Source organism: Hyla sarda, chromosome 4, assembly GCF_029499605.1.
Source record: "Hyla sarda isolate aHylSar1 chromosome 4, aHylSar1.hap1, whole genome shotgun sequence".
Lineage (NCBI taxonomy): Eukaryota > Metazoa > Chordata > Amphibia > Anura > Hylidae > Hyla > Hyla sarda.
This window is the reverse complement of record NC_079192.1, coordinates 387,351,478-387,376,773: the sequence shown is the minus strand read 5'-3', so window position 1 is coordinate 387,376,773 and position 25,296 is coordinate 387,351,478. Positions and strand designations below refer to the sequence as shown.

The following is a 25,296-nucleotide window of genomic DNA, read 5'->3' as shown; positions in this document are numbered from 1 at the left end:
TCTGTAGGCGAATACGGCATCCAGTTTCGTACCCTCGCCTCTGAGCTAGCCTGGAACAATGAGGCCCTCTGCGCGACCTTCAAGAAAGGCTTATCCAGCAACATCAAAGATGTACTGGCCGCACGAGAAATTCCTGCTAACCTGTCTGAACTTATCCATTTGGCCACCCGCATCGACATGCGTTTTTCTGAAAGACACCAGGAGCTCCGCCAGGAAAAGGACCTTGATCTCTGGGCACCTCTCCCCCGGAATCCTTTGCAATCTACCCCTGTGCCTTCCGCAGAGCAGGCTATGCAAGTGGATCAGTCTCGCCTGACCCATGAAGAGAGGTCTCGTCGCAGAGATAAAAATGTATGCCTGTACTGCGCTAGTACCGAACATTTCCGTCTCGTCAAGCCGCTCTACATTTCTTCTGTCAACAGAGTAAAATTGGACTGCACTGTGCGTTACCGCACAGAACCCCTGCTTATGAGCATTGGACTGCATCACGAAAAAATTAAATTTTTTGTTCTGCCCAACTGCACCTCTGAAGTCCTCCTCGGTCTGCCATGGCTCCAACGTCATTCTCCTACCCTTGACTGGACCACCGGGGAGATCAAAAATTGGGGTCCTTCTTGTCACAAACGATGCCTCACATCTGCTCCCACTTGTCTAACTCCTGAGGTTCCACCCATACCGGTCCCTCCCAAGGCTTACCAGGATATTTTCGGCAAAAAGCAAGCTGAGATTTTGCCTCCTCATAGCCCCCTTCCTGGTAACACTCTGCCCCATGGCAAGCTTCACCCTCTGCCCCCCCTCCCCATTCCCACTTCTTCTGGATTGCCTGCCGTTGATGAAGTTACCCAGGACTTCTCTATCATCTGGAAGGAAACTCAAGAGTCACTCCCAATGGCCTTGTCTCGTATGAAGGGACAAGCAGACAAAAAGAGGGGGAGACCTAAGGGGGGGGTACTGTTACGCCGAGTGCTCCGGGACCCTGCTCCTCCCCGGAGCGCTCGCGGCGTTCTCCTCTCTGCAGCGCCCCGGTCAGACCCGCTGACCGGGAACGCTGCACTGACACTGCCGGCGGGGATGCGATCCACATAGCGGAACGCGCCCGCTCGCGGATCGCATCCCAATCTACCTACCTGTCCCGGTCCCCGGCTGTCACGTCCTGGCGCGCGCGGCTCCGCTTTCTAGGGCACGCAAGCAATCAGTGTAATTAGCTCACCTGCTCCAGGCCTATATTACCTCACTTCCCCTTCCCTGCATTGCCGGATCTTGTTGCCTTGTGCCTAGTGAAAGCGTTCCTGTGATTGTCTTACCAGTGTTACCAGACCTTCTGCCGTTACCCTTGACTAAGAACCTTGCCGCCTGCCTTGACCTTCTGCTACGTCTGACCTCGCCTCTGTCTAGTCCTCCTGTCCCACGCCACTCTCAGCAGTCAGCGAGGTTGAGTCGTTACCGGTGGATACGACCTGGTTGCTACCGCCGCAGCAAGGCCATCCCGCTTTGCGGTGGGCTCTGGTGAATACCAGTAGCAACTTAGAACCGGTCCACCAATACGGGCCACGCCAATCCCTCGCTGACACAGAGGATCCACCTCCAGCCTGCCGAATCTTAACAGATGGGACTCCCGCGATCAGGCATCTTATCCCCTATCCTTTGGATAGGGGATAAGATGTCTAAGCACCGCAGTACCCCTTCAAGACTGTGTTTGCTTCCAGACAACCAGTGGTCAAGTAAATAATAATAGGTAGAAGAAATCCCGACACTCACTGGATATGCTGAATCATAGTAGTTTATTTATCCATATGCAAGGTAATGCAAGATAGCGACTCGCAGGACGTGTTTCGGCCAGGTGGCCTTTGTCAACTTATCAGTTGACAAAGGCCACTTGGCCGAAACGCGTCCTGCGAGTAGCTATCTTGCATTACCTTGCATATGGATAAATAAACTACTACTATGATTCAGCATATCCAGTGAGTGCCGGGATTTCTTCTACCTATTATTTGCACCCCTTTTCCACGTGCACCACCACTTATACGAGTGCCGACTCTCTACTACTTTTATTAAGTAAATAATATGCTGAGGTATGTTTACCCAAAGTTATTTATTAGAGGACAAATATGAAAACAACTTTTATCCAATCAGATCAACCAAGCTCAATAAGTAGTGTGGGAATGTAATAAATGTAAGATAAATCTCAAATAAACAACTAACAGAACAACTGTAACATGTATCTCATGACTTATATATAGCTTACAGGAGGGCACCCTAGTGTTCACATAGCACAGTGAAGCGTATCAAGCTCCTTCGATTCCTGCACAAGCCATAGTGTTAACTTAACAAATTACATGGGGTTCTAGGGTGATTCCACAAGAAAAGCTCCTTTGTTCTTTGTTTTCCGAGGGCACAATCTTTCCATAACATATGAGCCTAGGTCACATCAAATGAGACTTGCCATGGGCAATGTTTCTTCGTTCTCTGTCGCTTCATTGCGATTCATTGCAGTTTAGTTTGAAATATATCTATTTTGTCTGTGACAAACAGAAGGTAAAATAAAGGTTAATTTCAAAAAGACCAAACAGTGTCTTTTTTGTTTTTACGATGTTTGCTGTCTCTGTGTTTTTAGATTTTTTTGTCAGATGTTTCTATGGTTACTAAGGTACAATAATAAGCATTTTATAAGCTTTTACACTTTTATTGACGTATATATATATATATATATATATATATATATATATATATAAAGGAGACGAGTATTTACCTCATGGCGAGGCCACCACTCCTGGTGTAACGGAGCTTCAGAAGGCCATTAACCACTCCGCGGGCATTCTGGGTAGGGGAATATGCAAAGCAGCTCATTACATCACCTTTTCAGGTAATGTTCCCTGGTGTCAGCTTAGCCAGACTACTATATATATATATATACAGTACAGACCACAAGTTTGAACAAACCTTCTCATTCAGAGTTTTCTTTATTTTCATGACTTTGAAAATTGTAGATTCACATTGAAGGCATCAAAACTATGAATTAACACATGTGGAATTATATACATAACAAAAAAGTGGGAAACAACTGAAATATGTCATATTCTAGATTCTTAAAAGTAGCCACCTTTTGCTTTGATTACTGCTTTGCACACTCATTCTCTTGATGAGCTTCAAGAGGTAGTCACCTGAAATGGTCTTCCAACAGTCTTGAAGCAGTTCCCAGAGATGCTTAGCACTTGTTGGCCCTTTTGCCTTCACTCTGCGGTCCAGCTCACCCAAACTATCTCGATTGGGTTCAGGTCCAGTGACTTTGGAGGCCAGGTCCTCTGGCACAGCTCCCCATCACTCTCCTTCTTGGTCAAATAGCCCTTACACAGCCTGGAGGTGTGTTTGGTGCCATTGTCCTGTTGAAAAATAAATGATGGTCCAACTAAACGCAAACCGGATGGAATAGCATGCCGCTGCAAGATGCTGTAGTAGACATGCTGGTTCAGTATGCCTTCAATTTTGAATACATCCCCCAACAGTGTCACCAGCAAAGCACCCCCACACCATCACACCTCCTCCTCCACACCAGCACACCTGTGAAGTGAAAACCATTTCAGTTGACTACCTCTTGAAGCTCAACAAGAGAATGCCAAGAGTGTGCAAAGCAGTGATCAAAGCAAAAGGTGGCTACTTTGAAGAACCTAGAATATGACATATTTTCAGTTGTTTCACACTTTTTTGTTATGTATATAATTCCACATGTGTTAATTCATAGTTTTGATGCCTTCAGTGTGAATCTAAAATTTTCATAGTCATGAAAATAAAGAAAACACTGAATGAGAAGATGTGTCCAAACTTTTGGTCTGTACTGTGTATATATATATATATTTTTTTTTTTCAGAATAAATATTTACAATACTGACCCTTTTTTTCCAGTTTCTGGGCTTATGACAACCAATTCTTGTCTAAGCAGAGCTTGGTGTTTAATACAATTTTGTGTGTGTTTGTATGTCTTCGTGCTTTTTGAGGATTGACAAATAGGACTGAGATCTAAAAAGTTTTTTCTGGCCGTAAACACCAAATGTCAATGTTTTGTTCACCAACCACTTAAATATCACTTTTGCCTTGTGACTGGGTGCTCCATCATACTAAAAAAAACATTGCTAATAAAGAATGTACATATTCTGTAAACTAAAGATATTTTTTTTATGTTAATTCATGAAGTTCCTATCTAGGACCCAAATGAGTTGTTTGGCCTCTCACAATATTGAAGACAAACACCTAAACTTGAGATTACTGAAGTGATTCGGTGTTAATTGGATATGGTCCAAATATCACATAAATTTGGATCAGTTAGAATCCAAACTTTTTGTGATTCTCCTCCTCCAGAGGGTCCACATAATACCCTGTGCCTAAATGTTGAATCAAAACTTCTATCTTATCTCTTAGCACCCTAAAGTTAAAGCTCTGGGCAGCTGTTTCTTGAGTAAATACTTGCAATAAAAAAACAGTGCTGCCTCCTGAATGTAATTCAAACTCCCCTTTAGCTTGTTGTCAAAAGCAGTTCATTCTTTAGATCAGGTTTTTTTGTTATGTAGCCCCTACTTTGTTATCATCCTGCAGCAGTTTCCTTTATTGTGGCGCACATAGCATAGCACATTGTAAACGCATCAGTAAATTATTTTCCATTCACATACCATCTATAATATTATACTATAACTCATTCCTTCAGCACAATACTAGCCTGTTAAGTTCAGTGCTCTTTCTCCAATACTATGTTAAGGCATGGCAGACAGGAATATCTTGTGCTGTGCCGTGACTGGCCAAACAAGTAAGGGAGGTAAAGTCCCTGTGTGTGTACTACGGGCAAACAAACCAGCTTTGGTCCCGCCCTGTAAAATTAAGAGAATAATAAATAGCTGTGCACCATGGAGGGGACTCTTAGGGGCTCAATAACAGCACCGAGAGCACTAAAATCACCTTGTCAGCACTCTGACCATGGGTGTTTTTAAACATCTTTGGAAAGTACAGGTATGCTTGAAAAAAGAATAGGCTATTCAAAAACTATTTACTTGGTGTTGACAAGATGCAATGTATTAACTCATACCTGCCAAAGGTACTGATGTACGCAATACGGTATTAATGTTGGTGTCATATAATTGTCACTAGGGATGAGCGAATCGAATCTGACGAATCCGAATTCATTACGAATTTCAGGAAAAATTTGCTTTGCAATGAATCTGAATATCGCCGCAAATCGATTGCACAAATCATTTCATTAAACTCAATTTAGTGTGGTCCAGGCTCCAGGGCATTTAAACTGGCGGATCCACATGTGAGGAAATGGAGCAAGGAACTCTGGGAAGGCGGGAAGGTGGGTAGGTGGTATGACCCTGAATAACATGCAGCATACAGTCTATCAGCAGCCAGCCAGCCCTGTGATGTCACAGCCCTATGACAGCCATCTTGCGGCCAGGTATTCCAGCGTTTTATTTCAGAGAGAGCGTTTAATTGCAGGGAGAGATAAAGCAGAGTGTGTGTTGCACAGAAAAACAGCTTGACAGTAGCGATTCACCACAAGCCTAAATCACTGCAGAAAAGCACTGACAGGGAAGGGAGAGAGAAAGTACACTTTTCGGTGTAATACACAGCGACTCTACTGCTGCTGTGGTGTACAGCAACTCTAAAGTTTATAGGGGCCACTTAGGCTGAGCAGTAAAAGCCATTGTCACCTGCTATTAGTGCCTAATGATACTGTACTGGGCTCTACTACACAGCGATTCTGTACTGCTGCAGTTGGGTGTACAACAACTGTTAAGCTAACAGGGGCCACTGATTACGGTGCCTAATACAGGTTGCATAGTGGAGCTTATTGTCCTCTCATAAGTGTAACATAGGTGCGTACATAGGTGGTATACGTTTTTTTTCCCTGTAAAACTAATTTGGGCCTAGTTACTGTGAATGGCGAGCCAAAGCTACACCCTTGTTTTTGTAGCCAAATACAGTTTTAAGCGGAGAGTATTAACACCTACGTGGTGTTCTTTATATATTTTCCTGTAAAACTAATTTGGGCCTAGTTATTGTGAAAGGCTAGTTTTTCTTTCCTGATTCGGGCCTAGTTACTGTGAAAGTCCAGCCAAAGCTACCCACTTGTTTCTGTAGCCTTATACAGTTTTTAGTGGAGCATATAGTTCTCCTCTCATAAATTTAAACTGTAGGTACACCTACGTGGTGTCCTTTATATATTTTCCTATAAAACTAATTTTGGCCTAGTTACTGTGAAAGGCCAGCCAAAGCTACACACTTTTTTATAGCCCATTCAGCTCCTCTCATAAGTTTAAACTGTATGTACACCTACGTGGTGTCCTTTATATATTTTCCTGTTAAAATAATTTGGGCCTAGTTACTGTGAAAGGTCAGCCAAAGTAACACACTTCTTTTTGTAGCCTAATACAGTTTTAAGTGGAGCGTATTGTCCACCTGTCATAAGTGTAAACTGTACGTACACCTATGTTGTGTATGTTTATTTCCCTGAAAAACTAATTAATTTTGGCCTAGTTACTCTGAAGGGCCAGCCAAAGCTACCCACTTGTTTCTGTAGTCTAATACAGTTTTAAGCGTAGTGGAGTGTATTGTCCTCTTGTCATAAGTAACATATACACACTCAGCTGGTGTATAAATATGTCAGGCAGAGAAGTGCCAGAACATGCACAGAGTTTTACGGGCAGCGCTCTGGTCGTGAGCACTCCCCTCCCCCTGTCTCCTCTCTGCATGCGCATCGCCGGGACGTGTGCGCGCGCGCCGGCGCTTTGCGATTTAAAGGGCCAGTGTGCCCTTAATTATGAGTTGAACCTGTATCTCTTTTATAAGTATCTGCACCTCCCACCACTCCTTGCCGGATCTTTGTTTGCCTAGAGCCTTAGAGAAAGAGTTACTGTGTTTGCCCAGCCGTGTTCTGATCTTCTGTTCCGTGACCTGACCTTGCTCCATTGCAGCCTGCCTATTGACCTCCTGCTACGTTCCTGACCACGCACCTGTGCCACCTGCCCTGACCTTCTGCTATCCTGACATCGAGTTGCCATATCCCTTCTGCGCTACACTACATCTCAGCAACATGTGTGGACGAGCCGTACCAGGGGTAGTGACCTGGGTGCCGCCGCCGCCGCAGCAAGTCCATCCCTCTTTGCGGTGGGCTCTGGTGAAAACCAGCGGCACCTTAGACTCTGCTCCCTGGTATGGCCACTTCATTTTCCACACAGGTACAGCGGATCCACTACTACCGTGAGTGTTACACAGAGGAGTGACAGTGGCCTAAATTCATCAGGCAGAGGTCGCAGCAGGCCAGGGGCGAGTGGCAGCAGGAGTTGCAGCGGGAGGCCTAGCAACCCATCTGCTGTCATCGATTGGTTAACTCGGTCACAAGTGACATCTGACACCCCCCAGTAAATAATTGGTGGGATCCTCAGACACAACCCTCAGTTGGCATGGCACTGGAGCAGTCCCTGTCCTTCCATTGCCTCTGTCCTATGCTGTTTCCTCCCCTACAGAAGTATCTTATGCTGTGGGTTCAACTCCACTATTTAGTGAGGATGATCTACTAGAGGACAGGCATAAGCTACTTCCCTGTTCCAACCAGCAAAGGCTCCACCACCTCAACTGAAGGGAACTGTCTGTCATACCCATCTTCTGTTGCTCTGGATGCTCCTGTTCCTCCTACTTCGAGTCAGTCATTCCGCCAGCAATCCATCAGCGAAGTCATGTCCAGGACACAACAGTATGCATCCACTCATCCAACGGTGTAAAAACTGAATGTGCTTTTGTCCAAGTTGCGGGTGCTGCAGTCCCTCCCTTTTCAAGTGGTGAACTCTGCACCTTTCAGAGAACTGATGGCTTGCGCCGAGACGAGATGTAGAGTCCAAAGCCATCATTTCTTTGCGAAGAAAGCAGTACCAGCCCTGCACAATTTTGTAGAACAGAAGGTGGGCCAGTCCTTGAGCCAGTCAGTGTGTACCAAAGTGCATGGAAGCTCCAACTTGTGGACAGGGACAATAAAAGTCCTTTACAGCCCACTAGGTGAATGTGGTTCCTGCACAGCCACAACAGCAACTTGGACAGGTCACGCCGTTTCCGCCTCCATTCTCTCACGCCGTTGGGCCTGTGACAGTGTGCGACTCCACCTCCTCATCCTCCACTGTGTCCTCAGCCTTCACTGCACGGACAAGTCTCAGTGGCCCTCCAGCATACCATGTGTGCAGGGCACAGCAGTGTCACGCTGTTCTTCACATGGTTTGCCTTCACACAGGGGAGGAACTGCTGAAAGTCATTCATTAAGGAATCAAATCATGGCTTACTCGAAGAAAACTGGAAATGGGAACCATGGTGACTGACCACGGGAAGAACATCTTGTCTGCGCTGCTTCAAGGAAGCCTGAGACATGCGCCCTGCATGGCACACGTTTTCAATCTGGTTGCCAAGGAGTTCCTGAAGTGTTCCCCCCATCTGCAAGACATCCTAACAATGGGAAGGAAACTTTGCATGCACTTCAGCCACTTGTACACCACAAAGCACACCCTCCTTGAGGTGCAGTGTCAGAACGGCATCCCCCAACATGGTCTTATTTGCGACGTTTCCACATGTTGGAATTCCACCCTCCATATGTTGGACCGACTATACAAACAGAGAAAAGCCATCACTGATTTATTCATGATCCAAGCAGATAGGGGGACTCCCCTGTGTAACTTCAATGTGAACCAGTGGCAGCTCATTCGTGACACCTGATGTTTGCTCAGGCCCTTTGAGGAAGCCACATTATTAGTCAGTCACCAGGATTACGGGGTGAATGACGTCATTCCACAGCTTCATTTCCTACAACATGTGTTGGAAATGACGGCTGTTCAGGGCACTGGAGACGTGGCGCCTACAACTCATGGCCACATGAGCCCTATGCAGGCTGAACTGGAAGAGGAGGAGGATTTGGACAGTGGAGCATAGTTTAGGTTTCGTGAAATGGGTGGTTTTTCTAATCATCTGACAGGAGAGGAGGAGAAGGAGCAGCCAGAGGAGCTACAGGGTGATGAGAAAGACAAGATAGAGGACCCAGACACACTGTGGCAGTATGCAGTGGAGATGGAGGAAGGTAGTCCTTCCGAGTCACTTGCACAAATGGCACGATGCATGCTCACTTGCTTGCGTAGTGACCGCCAAATGTTCACCATTCGGCAGCAGGATGACTTTGGCTCTCCACCTTATTGGACCCTCGATACCGGCACAAAATGGGGGCCATTTTACACCCACTGAGAGGGAGGACAAACTGACCTACTACAGTGACATCCTATGTAGACAGTGCTCCATCGTCCACCCTCTTGCAGGTCTGACTTGGGGGCCCCTGTGCTCACCTTATACTGCCATGGCTGCTGGGGAGGGGTGGGGTGGCAGGAGCAGTACCAGCTCCATCAGCAGCAGCCTGAGTCTACAGTCGCTGATGAGTAGCTTTCTTCAACCGCATAGTGAAGCAACTCATCAGCAGCAGGTACACCTGGAGCAGGACTAGTGTTGAGCATGCCGCTCAACACTAGGCCATATTCGAATTTGCGGTATTTTGCGAATATATGGACGAATATTCGTCATATATTCGCTAAATTCGCATATTCGTAATATTCGCGTTTTATTTTCGCATATGCGAAAAATTCACGTATGCGAAAACTAGCATATGAGAAAATTAGCATATACAAAAATTAGCCTATGCGGAAATTCGCATATGCGAAAATTAGCATATGGAAATTTTCGCACATGCGAAAATTTGCACGCCAGTCTCACACAGTAGTATTAGAGCCTTCTTACACCACACAAGCTGGAAGCAGAGAGGGGTGATCACTGTGATGTGTACTGTGGAAAAAAAACAAAAACGAATATTCGTAATTAGGAATATATAGTGCTATATTCGCGAATATTCGCGAATATGCGATATTCGCGAATAAAATTTGCATTGTGAATATTCGCGAGCAACACTAAGCAGGACCTGAACCAGCACGTGGTGGCATACCTTGACATGACCCTGCCAACACACTTTGAACATCCGCTGGACTTCTGTGCAGTCAAACTTTATTTGTGGCTGCAACTAGCCAGATTTGCTCTGGAAAATCTGTCCTGCCCATCCAGTAGTGTGCCATAAGAGCGGGTGTATAGTAGGGGCCATAGTAACCCCAAGGAGAACTCGTCTGTCCACGAAAAATGTGGAGAGACTGACCTTTGTGAAGATGAATCAGGCATGGATCAGCCAGGATTTCCACCACCAATGCCTGATGCATCAGAGTATATTGACCATGGTGCCACACCAAAATTTCACAAATATGGATAGTGCAAAACATATTTAAGGTGCTGCTCCCCAGTTACAGGAAATTCCTCCGCATCAGACCACAAGTAAGTATTGAGGATATGCATTAGCTAAAACTTAACTAAAGGAACAAAAGGAAAGGTGTGCAAAAAACACCATGTTCCTCCTACACCACCAAGTATTGATGTGATGCAAAGACCTCTAAAAGGTGGAAGGGAACAATGTATGGTCCATTGTAACAGGTGGGGGTAAAAGCTTCCCCTGTAAGGCCCTACTCTCACACTATTAATTCCCTTCTTGGCAAGTGTTACTCACCCTAAAAAGGGCGGCCCCACATAGGAACCTCTCCCTAATTACACATACAAACACTGCCATATCCCAGGGTTTTTAGTTGGAAATAAGGAGAGGTTCCTGTGTGGGGCCGCCCTTTTAAGGACGAGTAACACTTTCCAAGAAGGGAATTAATAGGGCGAGAATGGGGCCTTACAGAGGAAGTTTTTACGTCCACCTGCTACAATTGACAATACATTGTTCCCTTCCACCTTTTGGAGTCAAGTGTTATTCGTCCTAAATAGGACGGCCCCAAACAGGAACCTCTCCCTATTTTCCACCTAAAAACCCTGGGAAATGGCAGTGTTTTTAGTTGGAAATAGGGAGATGTTCCTGTGTGGGGCTGCCCTTTTTAGGGCGAGTAACACTTGCCAAGAAGGGAATTGATTGTGCGAGATTAGGGCATTGCAGGGGAAGTTTTTACCCCCACCGGTTACAATGGACCATAGGTTGTTCCCTTTCACCTTTTAGAGGTCTTTGCATCACATCAATACTTGGTGGTGTAGGTAGCACATAGTGTTTTTTGCAAACCTTTCCTTTTGTTAAAGGAAAAAAAAATTGGGTACATATATTTTAAAAAGTTACGTTTTACGTAATGCATATCCTCAATACTTACTTGTATACACCAACACTTTTACAAAAGAGACCGTTTTCTTCTGCCTACTTGTGTTGGGCGTGAATATTTGCATTTCAAATTTTTATCGCGAATATCGCAAATCACGAATTCGCAAATATTTTGAATATACAGGGTGGGCCATTTATATGGATACACCTTAATAAAATGGGAATGGTTGGTGATATTAATTTCCTGTTTGTGGCACATTAGTATATGTGAGGGGGGAAACTTTTCAATATGGGTGGTGACCATGGCGGCCATTTTGAAGTTGGCCATATGACACATCAAACTTATTGGGAATTTCACAAGAAAAACAATGATGTGCTTGTTTTTAACATAACTTTATTGTTTCATGAGTTATTTACAAGTTTCTGACCACTTATAAAATGTGTTCAATGTGCTGCCCATTGTGTTGGATTGTCAATGCAACCCTCTTCTCCCACTCTTCACACGCTGATAGCAACACCGCAGGAGAAATGCTAGCACAGGCTTCCAGTATTCGTAGTTTCAGGGGCTGCACATCTCATATCTTCACAGCATAGACAATTGCCTTCAGATGACCACAAAGATAAAAGTCTAAGGGGGTCAGATCGGGAGACCTTGGGGGCCATTCAACTGGATATGCGAAATTGCTACATGATGATGTGTTTCCCTCTTAATGCACTGAAGCTGGCACGTTCCCTGAGTTTTTCCAGCAAGATGGTGCACCACCACATTATGGGTGTCAGGTCCGAGCATTCCTAGATGAACAGTTTCCTGGAAAGTGGATTGGTGGTTGTGGGCCAGTTGAATGGCCCCCAAGGTCTCCTGATCTGACCCCCTTAGACTTTTATCTTTGGGGTCATCTGAAGGCAATTGTCTATGCTGTGAAGATACGAGATGTGCAGCACCTGAAACTACGGATACTGGAAGCCTGTGCTAGCATTTCTCCTGTGGTGTTGCTATCAGTGTGTGAAGAGTGGGAGAAGAGGGTTGCATTGACAATCCAACACAATGAACAGCACATTGAACACATTTTATAAGTGGTCAGAAACTTGTAAATAACTCATGAAAGAATAAAGTTACGTTAAAAGCAAGCACATCATCGTTTTTCTTGTGAAATACCCAATAAATTTGATGTGTCACATGACCCTCTTCCTATTGAAAAAACAAAAGTTGGATTCAAAATGGCCAACTTCAAAATGGCGCCATGGTCCCCACCCATCTTGAAAAGTTTCCCCCCTCACATATACTAATGTGCCACAAACAGGAAGTTAATATCACCAACCATTCCCATTTTATTAAGGTGTTTCCATATAAATGGCCCACCCTGTATATTGCTATATATTCGAAATTACAAATGTTCACTTTTTTCCGCATATGCGCATATTCGCATATGCACATATTCGCATGTGAATATTCCCATGTGCGTATATTCGCATATGTGAATATTCATATATTCTTTCTTTTCACTTGTGGGCCAATTAAAATGATGCAAATACAATTGTCAGAGGTTATCAACAACATTCCTAGCAACCAATAGTGAAGTTGCCCACCCCCTCACTGTTTTGTTCCCCGAATACGCGAATATGCGAATATACGAATATGCAAAAATGCGAGTATAACTAATACGGGAAATTCACGAATATAGGACGAATATTCTTCTATATATTCCCAAAATATTGCAAATTTGAATATGGCCAATGCCGCTCATCACTACTGCCTACCTGCCTCAGCTACTGTTCTGATCCTGCCACCCCCCTGATGCCACACATCTGATGCCAAGTGCTCATTCTTTCAACCATCTTCGTCACCGGGTACTGGCATTGCCACCCACCGACCCACTCTGTCACCGGGTCACTTTCTGGACTCCTGATGCTGCTGCTGCCACCTTCCGGCTGTTTTATTCTGCCACCATATGTTTTCATGCTGATGCCACCTCCAGGCTGTCTCAGGCTGCCACCATATGTTCTCCTCATGCTGATGCCAGCTCCAGGCTGTCTCCTTCTGCCACCATATGTTCTCACGCTGATGCCACCTCCAGGCTGTCTCATTCTGCCATCATATGTTCTCATCATGCTGATGTCAGCTCCATGCTGTCTAATTTTGCCACTATATGTTCTACTCATGCTGATGCCACCTCCAGGTTGTCTCATTCTGCCACCATATGTTCTCCTCATGCTGATGCCAGTTCCAAGCTTTCTCATTCTGCCACCATATGTTCTCATTCTGATGCCACATCCAGGCTGTCTCATTCTGCCACCATATTTTCTCAACATGTTGATGCCAGCTCCAGGTAGTCTCTTTCTGCCACCATATGTTCTCCTCATGCTGATGCCACCTCCAGGCTGGCTCATTCTGCCACCATATGTTCTCCTCATGCTGATGCAAGCTCCAGGCTGTCTCATTCTGCCACCATATATTCTCCTCATGCTGATGTAAGCTCCAGGCTGTCTCATTCTGCCACCATATGTTCTCATGCTGAATCCAAGTCCAAGCTGTCTCATTCTGTCACCATATGTTCTCCTCATGCTGATGCCACCTCCAGGCTGCCTCATTCTGCCACCATATGTTCTCCTCCTGCTGATGCCACCTCCAGGCTGTGTCATTCAGCCACTATATGGTCTCCTCAGGCTATATGGTCTGCTCATAAATGTGCAAAATTGCAGTTTTCCTTTAAATTTTCCCACACAAATAGTATTTTTTCGTTGTGCCATCCATTTCATGGTAAAATGAGTGATGCCAAGGACAACTGGTAGCGCAAAAACACAAGCTCTTATACTCGTCTGTGGATGAAAATATACAAGAGTTAGGATTTTTAGAAGGCAAGAAGGAAGAAACATAACGTAAAAATAAAATTTGCTCAGTCCTTAAGGCCAAAATGGTCTGAGTCCATAAGGGGTTAAAGACGTTTAAGTTTTATAATTGATGAAGAGTGAATTTGAATAAATAATTTCAATACATAAAAGCCATATAAGAAGTACTGAATGGAAGCTAACTCTTGTCACTACATTCTCATGGCATGAAGGACATTTCCAAAACAATCTGCATGTCATACTTAATAACAGTATTATTTCACTAACCCAGCACACTCCCTATGCATGTTATGACAAAGCAAAGTGTTCTACACCCCTATCAAGGCTTTCTTTAACCCAGAAATAGCCGTTTTAATAGGGAATCGCCGCAAATAAATTCGGACCAAACCAAATTTTTGGGTAAAATTCGACAAATCATTCTAATTGAATTTTTTTTTTTAATTAGCTCATCTCTAATTGTCATGTAAATTGGGAACTGTTGGACACATATTTTATTACATGTTATTTCAGTAGTAAGTTTAATTATTTATAGTTTTATCTCTGTTTGTTAAAAATAAGCCCAAAAACTCTGGATGTGAAAAGTTCTGGATCATGATACATGAGGGTGCAACGGAAACATCTGCCACAGAATTTCTGCTATGTTCACGGTGCAGCAAAACAATGGGAATTACCACCAGATTCCGCTCAGAGATTCCACCATGTGAACATGGCCTTACATCTCTACACTTAATATGCGATGCAGCACGCATTCACTATTGTCTTATGTAAGGCTGTGTTCACATCAGGTTTAGTGAATATGTTCAGTACATGTGTTAAAGGGCTACTCCAGTGAAAACCTTTTTTCTTTTAAATCAACTGGTGGCAGAAAGTTAAACATATTTGTAAATTACTTCTATTAAAAAATCTTAATCCTTCCTGTACTTATTAGCTGCTGAATACTACAGAGGAAATTATTTTCTTTTTGGAATGCTCTCTGATGACATCATGAGCACAGTTCTCTCTGCTGATGTTATAATAATAATAATAATAATAATAATAATAACACTTTATTTATTGTTGCCCTTGGTGGGATTTGAACCCAAGTCCCCAGCTCTGCAAAGCAGCAGTGCTAACCACTGAGCCACCATACTGCCCTTAGCATACATCTGCTATGCATCTGCTAAAATGGACAGAGATGTCAGCAAAGAGCACTGTGCTCGTGATGTCATCAGTGTTCCAAAAAGATAGGAATTTCCTCTGTAGCATTCAGCAGCTAATAAGTACAGGAAGGATTAAGATTTTTTAATAGAAGTAATTTACAAATATGTTTAACTTTCTGCCACCAGTTGATTTAAAAGAAAAAAGGTTTTCACCGGAGTACTCCTTTAACAAAAACACAGGCCCCCGTTAACTCAAGGTCAAAAGCTCAAGGTCAAAAGCAAAGCACGTCCTTTGTTTATATGTAACCAATGGTCTTCTGTTGAGGTATGCCTCCGACATTCAGCCCCATCATGATGTGAACATAGCCTAAGCCAGCAGATGCACGTGCCACTGCCGCTGACTTTATTGCCTGTTGATGCTCTTTGCTGCCACTCACAACTCATTACTGCATTATTGCAGGCTTTTCTACCTTGTCAGTACAACACAAGCTGTCACTGCGCTTGTTGTCCTGTCTTTGTTTCGCTCTTTAGATATTATTTTCCTGACTGATAACCAACTTCATGTGAAAGCCATCAAGGCTGATGTTCTATTAAAACATATTTTCCTGCAAAGCATTAATGTAACCGCCTAGCTAAAGTTCTGCCATAAGCACGTGGGCACACATCCATAAGACCCCTGGTGAGAGCTATTGCTGATCAATGTCACCATTGTGTTTACCTACACATGAGCACAGTCCTTCTACATGGGGAGCCTCGTTTTCTGCATAGTTCTGGTTTATAAAGTGCTAGAACAGCTAAGCAATAATGAATGGAAAATTGCTTACTCCAAAAAACACTATAGTTTGAAAGAAACCTTTTAAATTGCTACTGGCATTGTCACACCTGTTTGGGTATATAGGAAAACAGACTGTAACCTCTGCTGGAAATAAGCGCTGGGATCACGGCAATATATTATCGGATGATTATAGGGGTAGCAATAATATGACATGTGATTATTCATATGTCATCTATATATATAAAAAGTGGTCCAGATTTATCAAACTGTGCGGGGAAACAATAGAGAGATTTTCCCACAGCCAATCACAGCTCAGCAAACGAGCTCTCGTGAAGTGAAAGCTGAGCTGTGATTGGTCGCTGTGGTAAAATTACTCTATTTTTTCTCTCACACAGTTTGATAAATCTGGACTAATGTGTGTGTATGTGTGCGTATGTGTGTACATGTATGTGTATGTATGTGTGTGTATGTGTGTATGTGTATGTATGTACGTATGTGTATGTGTGTATGTATGTATGTATGTATGTATGTGTGTGTATATATGTGTGTATGTATGTATGTATATGTACATGTACGTATATGTGTGTATATGTATGTGTGTATGTGTGTATGTATGAATATGTATGTATATGTGTGTATGTGTAGGTATGTGTGTATATGTATGTATATGTGTGTATGTATGTATATGTATGTGTGTATATGTATGTATGTATGTATGTATGTGTGTATGTATATATATGTATGTATGTATATGTGTGTATGTACGTACAGTGGTCCCTCAACATGATACGATGATAATTCGTTCCAAACGACCCATCGTTTGTCGAATCCATCGTATGTTGAGGGATCCGTGCAATGTAAAGTATAGGAAGCTGTACTCACCTCAGGTCCCCACTGCTCCCGATGCTGTCCCAGGGGCTCCCGATGCTGTCCCGCTGCTCTGGCGTCTTCTTCGGGATCTTCTGCAGGCTTCTTCCCCATCTTCTGCAGGGTCCGGGCCTTGCTTTCTGGTGACGTTATTACTAGTGTTGCTCGCGAATATTCGCAATACGAATTTTATTCGCGAACATCGCATATTCACAAATATAGCGCTATATATTCGTAATTACGAATATTCATTTTTTTTATTTTATTTTTTTCTTCACAGTACACATCACAGTGATCACCCCTCTCTGCCTTCAGCTTGTGTGGTGTAAAGAAGGCTCTAATACTACTGTGTGAGACTGGTGTGCGAATTTTCGCATATGCGAAAATTAGCGTATGCTAATTTTCGCATATGCGAATATTTGTTTGTGGTAATTTTGTATATGCTAATTTTCACATGCTTTTATTTTCGCATATGCGAAAATAAAACGAGAATATTACGAATATGCGAATATATGACGAATATTTGTCCATATATTCGCTAATATTCGCAAATTCGAATATGGCCTATGCCGCTCAACACTAGTTATTACGTTGCTGCGCCAGCACGGCATAAGTAGTGACGTAATAGCGACGCCGGAAAGCAAGGCCCGGACCCTGGAGAGGATGCAGAAGATGCCGGAGGATCTCAAAGTGGACCCGGAGCAGCGGGAATAGGTAAGCGAACCTGCCCGGGATGCTTAAACTGCTATCCGACAGCAACTTAAGCATTTTGCGCTGTCGGATAGCAGTTAATGCAATGGCCCCGACATATAAAAGCATTGTATGTCGATGCTGACATCGACATGCGATCGCCTCTGAGAGGCCATCGTATGTCGATTTTATCATATGTCGGGGCCATCGCATGTCGGGGGGTTACTGCATATGTGTGTATGTGTGTATTTATGTATATGTATGTGTGCGTATGTATGTATATGTGCGTGTGTATGTATGTATATGTACATGTGTGTATATGTATGTGTGTATGTATGTATGTGTGTATGTATATAAAAGTATGTATGTATATGTGTGTGTATGTATATGTGTGTATGTGTGTATGTATGTATATGTGTATGTGTGTATGTATGTATATATGTATGTATATGTGTGTATAAGTATGTGTGTATGTATGTGTGTATGTATATATATGTATGTATGTATATGTTTGTGTGTGTATGTATGTATGTATATGTGTGTATGTGTAGGTATGTGTGTGTATGTATGTATATGTGTGTATGTATGTATGGGTGTATGTATGTATATGTATGCATATGTGTGTATGTTCCAGCATCACTTCCAAATGGCTGGAGATATTTCGATAAAACTTTGCACACATGTTACTTAAATGTCAACTAAAACATAGGATAGATAAATTAACCCTTACCCAACCCCATTTGAGAGGGTAAGGGTTTTTGTTTAAAGTCCCATGCAAGTCTTTGGGAAATGTATAGTATGTTCCAACATAACTTCCAAATGGCTGAAGATATTTTGATAAAACTTGGGACACACGTTCTCCTATATGTCAACTATAAATATATGATGTTTAAATTAACCCTAACCCACCCCCATTTGCAAGGGTCAGGGTTTTTGTTTAAAATCCCATTCAAGTCTACGGGAAGTATATGTTTCAGCATAACTTCCAAATGGCTGGAGATATTTCAATAATACTTAGTACACATGTTATTTTTATATCAAATAAAAATATATGATAGTTAAATTAACCCTAACCTACCCCTTATGTAAAGGATGGGGTTTTTGTCTCAAGTCCCATGAAAGTATCTCCTCTTCCCTCTGCATCTCCTGGTGAGTGGGCCAGTCTGGCTTGCAAGCCACACCCCTCCCGCATGCCCCACCACATCTCACAAAGCCACACCCACAATTTAAACAACACCCTTTTATTTTCTACCCTTTTGTGCAACGGCCCAGCTTGCAAGTAATTAACTAATTTTGGCCAACAATTTCTTTATCACAACTCAGCCCCACCTGATGATGGGATATGAGGATGAGATATGAGGATGGGATATGAGGTCAGGATATGAGAATGGGATACTGTATGAGAGCGGAATATGATGTCAGAATATGAAAGTGGGATATGACGTCGGGATATGAGAGTGGGATATGAGGTAGGGCATATAAGGACAAAATATGAGGACGAGATATGAGGTTGAGATATGGAGTCAGGATATTAGGACTGGATATGAGGGTACGAGATATGGGGACTCAAAATGAGGATGGGATATAAGGTTGGGATATAAGGACCAGATATGAGGTTTGGATATGGGGTCAGGATATGAGGATGGGACATGAGATTGGGATATGAGAGCAGGACATGATGTCGGGATATAAGGACAAAATATGAGGAAGAGATATGAGGTTGGGATATGGGGTAAGGATATGAGGTCCGAATATGGGGACGGGATATGGGGACTGGATATGAGAACGGGATATGAGGTTGGGACATAAGGACGGGATATGAGGTTTGGATATGGGGTCAGGATATGAGGATGGGATATGAGGTCAGGATATGAGGATGGGATAAGAGAACAAGAGCTTCCTCCTAATTTGATTTTCTCCCCCACAAGGATTAGGTAGGAAAAAACAGGCAACACTGAGTACTCAGCTAGTATAGATGCTGTAGATAGATAGATAGATAGACATGAGATAGACAGATAATAGATAGGGCCATAACAATTAGGACAGGAGTTGCACCTGTGATATCCTGGGGGATGTAGGATATGGGGAGCGTAGCTGTACTGTAATTAAAGGTTGTTTGTTAACCCTTGCTATTCGTGACGCCAGGTTGAGGGCTCCTCAGTAACACTTGTCCTACCGCCACCCTTCCCAAGAGCGATAGGGAGGTATAAAATAATAGATTGTCCACAAACCGGAGAGTTTTCTGAAACAGGATTAACTTTTACTGAAGAATTTCTGCAATAACAGAACAGTCTCTAAGCATAACAACGGCTTTCCTTGGAGATTGACAAAGGTTGGGACTTTAGCATTTAGAGTCTTTTAGTATTGTGAGCTGTTCCACTGGATTTAGGGGTTTAGTTGCGGTCCAGTATTCACTCTAGCATTAGCGGGGATTTAGATTTGAACTCACGGTTTTGGTTTAGCTGAGGCTGGCAGGTTTTTCAGGCCTAGCGTGTCTTTGAAAGTTGCGCAGAACCATCCTGTTAGTCCGGCATCCACGAGAGCAGCAACCCAAGAGAGTGATAATTGGACGTAGCTCCCTTATATGGGCAGAGGCTGGACTAATACTAATTGGTCCATACTGATGTCAATCACCATTACAAAGACTTGGGGGTAACACATGACCCAAGGACCTCCAAAGGTCCTCCAACATACCATAGAGGTTATAAGCATGGTCACATGACCGAAGGTCCTGCGACGCTAAACAAGGTAAGCACTATACATTATAATAAAATATATACTATTATTAAATATATACATATATTATCATTAGAAAATTTGACTTGAGGAGAGGCGACTTGGGGCAGTCCCACCTGATGAACCCTACCTGAATGTAGTTACTCTGACTTTGGGGACCTCTGCACTAGGTACGGTATGCAATACGGTACCGGGACACCACACACCTATAACTTACTTCTGAGTCAGTTAGAACACAGATGGCATGCACGTTGTTCTGCGCTAAGGGGTTAATAAGCAACTAAGAAGATATATATATATATATATATATATATATATATATATATATATACAGCTAAAAGGGACAAGTATTTTCCTCAGGGAGAGGCACCGCTTCTGGTGTAAAATGGAGATTCAAAAAGGCCATCAGCAGGCTTTCTGGGTAAAAAGTATGCAAAGTGTCTCATCACACCACCATAATATAAGGTAGCGTGCCCTCTGATCAGTTCTGGCTCTGGTTACAAAGCCTCAGAAGCTGATTGGGATTTATGCCAAGTCAGAGTTCTCCCCAAAGGGGAAGCGAACCATCTATCATATATATATATATATATATATATATATATATATATATATATGTATATAAATGAAGAAAGTCTGCAGCACTACTTATCCAATACAGCAGCGGGTGCCAGCGCCCCAGACCCGATCAAAGTCCATGTAATATAAATGTATAAAAAGCGCAGCACTCCTCAAATACGTGAAAAAAAGTGGTGGTTTATTGAATCACATAGCAGCAACGTTTCTGTCCTACCATAGCTTGAAAATGGTCCTATGGTAGGACAGAAACGTTGCTGCTATGTGAGCCAATAAACCACCACTTTTTTTCACGTATTTGAGGAGTGCTGCGCTTTTTCTACATTTATATATATATATATATATATATATATATATATATATATATATATATATATATATAGTGGGCCATTTATATGGATACACTTTAATAAAATGGGAATGGTTGATGATATTAACTTCCTGTTTGTGGAACATTAGTATATGTGAGGGGGGAAACTTTTCAAGATGGGTGGTGACCATGGTGGCCATTTTGAAGTCGGCAATTTTGAATCCAACTTTAGATTTTTCAATAGGAAGCGGGTCATGTGACACATCAAACTTATTGGGAATTTCACAAGAAAAACAATGATGTGCTTGGTTTTAACGTAACTTTATTCTTTCATGAGTTATTTACAAGTTTCTGACCCCTTATAAAATGTGTTCAATGTGCTGCCCATTGTGTTGGATTGTCAAGGCAACCCTCTTCTCCCACTCTTCACACACTGATAGCAACACTGCAGGAGAAATGCTAGCACAGGCTTCCAGTATCTGTAGTTTCAGGTGCTGCACATCTCGTATCTTCACAGCATAGAAATTGCCTTCAGATGACCTCAAAGATAAAAGTCTAAGGGGGTCAGATTGGGAGACCTTGGGGGCCATTTAACTGGCCCACGACGACCAATCCACTTTCCAGGAAACTGTTCATCTAGGAATGCTCGGACCTGACACCCATAATGTGGTGGTGCACCATCTTGCTAGAAAAACTCAGGGAACGTTCTAGCTTCAGTGCAAAAGAGGGAAACACATCATCATGTAGCAATTTTGCATATCCAGTGGCCTTGAGGTTTCCATTGATGAAGAATGGCCCCACTATCTTAGTGTTGCTCGCGAATATTCGCAATGCAAATTTTATTCGCGAATATAGCACTATATATTGGTAATTATGAATATTATTTTTAAATTTTTTAAATTTTTTATTTTTTTTCACAGTACACATCACAGTGATCATCTCTCTCTGCTTCCAGCTTATTTGGTGTAAAGAAGGCTCTAATACTACTGTGAATTTTCACTTATGCTAATTTTTGTATATGCTAATTTTCGCATATGTTAATTTTCGCATACGCGAATTTTCGCATATGCGAAAATAAAACAAGAATATTATGAATATGCAAATTTAGCGAATATATGACGAATATTCATCCATATATTCGCGAATATTCGCAAATTCGAATATGGCCTATGCCGCTCAACACTACTTTGTACCCCATATACCACACCATACATTTTTGTGTTTCAACAGTCTTGGAGGGATCTATCCAATGTGGGTTAGTGTCAGACCAATAGCGGTGGTTTTGTTTGTTAACTTCACCATTCACATAAAAGTTTGCCTCATCACTGAACAAAATCTTCTGCGTAAACTGACGGTCCTGTTCCAATTTTTGTTTTGCCCATTCTGCAAATTCAGTGCGCCGATCTAGGTTATCCTCGTTGAGATGCTGCAGTAGCTGGAGTTTGTAAGGGTGCCATTTGTGAGTAGCTAATATCCTCTGAAGGGATGTTCGACTAATGCCCCTCTCCAGTGACATGCAGCGAGTGCTACGCTGTGGGCTCTTGCTGAATGAAGCTAGGACAACCACTGATGTTTCTTCATTAGTGACAGATTTCATACGTCCGCATTTTGACAAATCCAACACTGAACCAGTTTCACAAAACTTAGCAAGCAGTTTGCTAACTGTAGCATGGGAGATGGGTGGTCTCGTAGGGTGTCTTGCATTGAAATCTGCTGCAATGACCCGGTTACTGCATTCACCAGAAATCAACACAATTTCTATCCGTTCCTCATGTGTTAAACTCAACTACATGTCAATAGCTGTAAACAAAGAGAAACTTGTAAAATAACTCATGAAGAAAAAAGTTACGTTAAAACCAAGCACACCAGTGTTTTTCTTCCCAATAGGTTTGATGTGTCACATGACCCTCTTCCTGTTGAAAAAACTAAAGTTGGATTCAAAATGGCCGACTTCAAAATGGCCACCATGGTCATCACCCATCTTGAAAAGTTTGTTTGTGCCACAAACAGGAAGTTAATATCACCAACCATTCCCATTTTATTAGGGTGTATCCAAATAAATGGCCCCTCCCCTGTATGTATGTATATATATATATATATATATATATATATATATATATATATATATATATATATATTAACAATATAAAATTAATAAACATGACATAGCTATAAGACAGAAACCTGTCTTAAGGTTATAGATGAGGAGGAATTTAGCAGATTGAAATAAATAAATATACATTATGTGATAAAAGCTTCAGATTCATCTGTAAATTATTGAGATGAAACAATGCTCATTCTCCCATGTCAATCCAGTTGGGGATCCTACTCAATGATCACTCACCAGACTTATAGGCCAAAAGTAGCCAATTAAATCAATAAATCACACAGAATCTTTATTTTTTATTGGCATAAATGTACCTGTCTTACTCTCACAGTGAGTACATTCCCTACAGTGCATTGCCGGGAATGTGCCATGGTCTCTATAATGAACAGCACTGCACAGTGCAGAGATGCATGTTGTTTTACTGATTGCCCTGCAGATTGAACAGGAGATAGGAGGGACAAGCCGATCAGCTGCAGCGCTGATGTTTACAACTCATGATAGTAATTTTCACCCTCCACTAGTGGTAAGTTTATCCATTTTATCCCTATGGCTATTCCAACCTTCTGTGACTTGACCTTTTGCCTGTTTGCTGACCTTGCTCCTTCTTTCTGATTTTGTACTGTGCTGCTATAGATTTAACCCAGTGCTTCTCCGACATTGCCTTGTCCTTCTGATTGTTTGCTTCGCTGAATTCTTGATTCTCAACCTTTGGCTTGTTTCCTGGTTAACCACATGTGTACCTTCTTGGTTCTGTTTTGCCTGTTTGTTGCTGACCCAGACTGTTTTACTCTTCTGATGCCCCTGCGTAAAGAACATTTCCAGCTGGGGGCTGTCATTTAGGGTGGATAATCTAAGTAGGTAGGGACAATGGTTGGGGAGAAATCCAGGTCTGCACTGATCCCTACCCTGGACAGGACAGCTCTATATTAATCTGTTTAACTATTTCTGATCTATAGACTTTTCCAGATAAAGCAGTAAACTTGACATGACTGGTTACCTTTAAATTCTTATAGTGTTCGTGTCTCCACTAGATCTTCTAGATTGCAGTTTTGAATATTTACTATTTCTCTGAGAAAATTACTCATATATGCTTGAATATACATGGTAGAGATCTTCTTGTAACAGAGCTGGATGTGGATCTTCTTAGCAGAAGGTCAAGGCAGGCGGCAAAGGTGCGGAGTCTAATAACGTACCGGAAGGTCTGGATACACGGGAAGGCTAACAGGCTATAATCTCAGGCTAGGGGCACTGAAGATCTGGCAGGGTAGTGTGGGAGGTGCAGGGACTTATAATGTGGTGTCAGGTGCAAACACTTATTATGGGCGCACTGGCCCTTTAAATTTCAGAGCTCTGGCATCCGCGCGCCCTAGAAGAAGGGGATGCACGCGCCGGAGCTGAGACACGGAAGCAGCGCAGGAGTTAGGTAAGTGACGGGCTGGGATTCGCATGCGCGTGCGGCCCGCAATGTGAATGCCAGCCCCGCCGACAGCAGGGACAAAGCGCTCGTGGCCGGTGTGTGCGGCATGAGCGCAGTCCCTAACAGTACCCCCCTTTTGGTCTCCCCCTCCTTTTGCGGTTCAGGAACGACATTCTGGACCAGGACCTGAGAAGGTCCTGGTCCAGAATGTTGTCCTGCTGCTCCCAAGACCTCTCCTCCGGACCGAATCCTTCCCAATCCACAAGGAAAAAGCACTTTCCTCTGACAATTTTGGAAACCAAGATCTCCTTAACAACAAAAACATCTGAGGTGCCAGAGATGGCAGAAAGAGAGATGAAAAACAGTTGTAGATTCAAGAGGGAAACATGGAAGGAATTCGGGATCCGGAGGGAAGATGGAGGGAATAGGCCACAGGATTACATCTCTTCTTGACTTTATAGGGACCCAAATAGCGAGGACCTAGTTTATAACTGGGTATCTTGAAACGGATATATTTAGTTGATAACCAGACTTTGTCACCAGGAGAAAATTCAGGAGGAGGACGTCTTTTCTTGTCCGCTTGGAATTTCAGGCGAGAAGTTGTATGTATAAGAGAGCAACGTGTCTTCTGCCAGATGGAAGAA

The 25,296-nt window shown here is 42.9% G+C and overlaps 1 long non-coding RNA gene across 1 annotated transcript in view; it reads right to left on the bottom strand.

The window, feature by feature from the left end:
- Positions 1–2,152: 2,152 nt before the first annotated feature.
- LOC130367102 (uncharacterized) overlaps positions 2,153–25,296 on the bottom strand; it is a 62,018-nt gene continuing 38,874 nt past the window's right edge. Inside the window, exon 3 of the long non-coding RNA XR_008892078.1 lies at positions 2,153–2,519. This is a non-coding gene — a long non-coding RNA (uncharacterized LOC130367102). The remainder of the gene's footprint in view (positions 2,520–25,296) is intronic.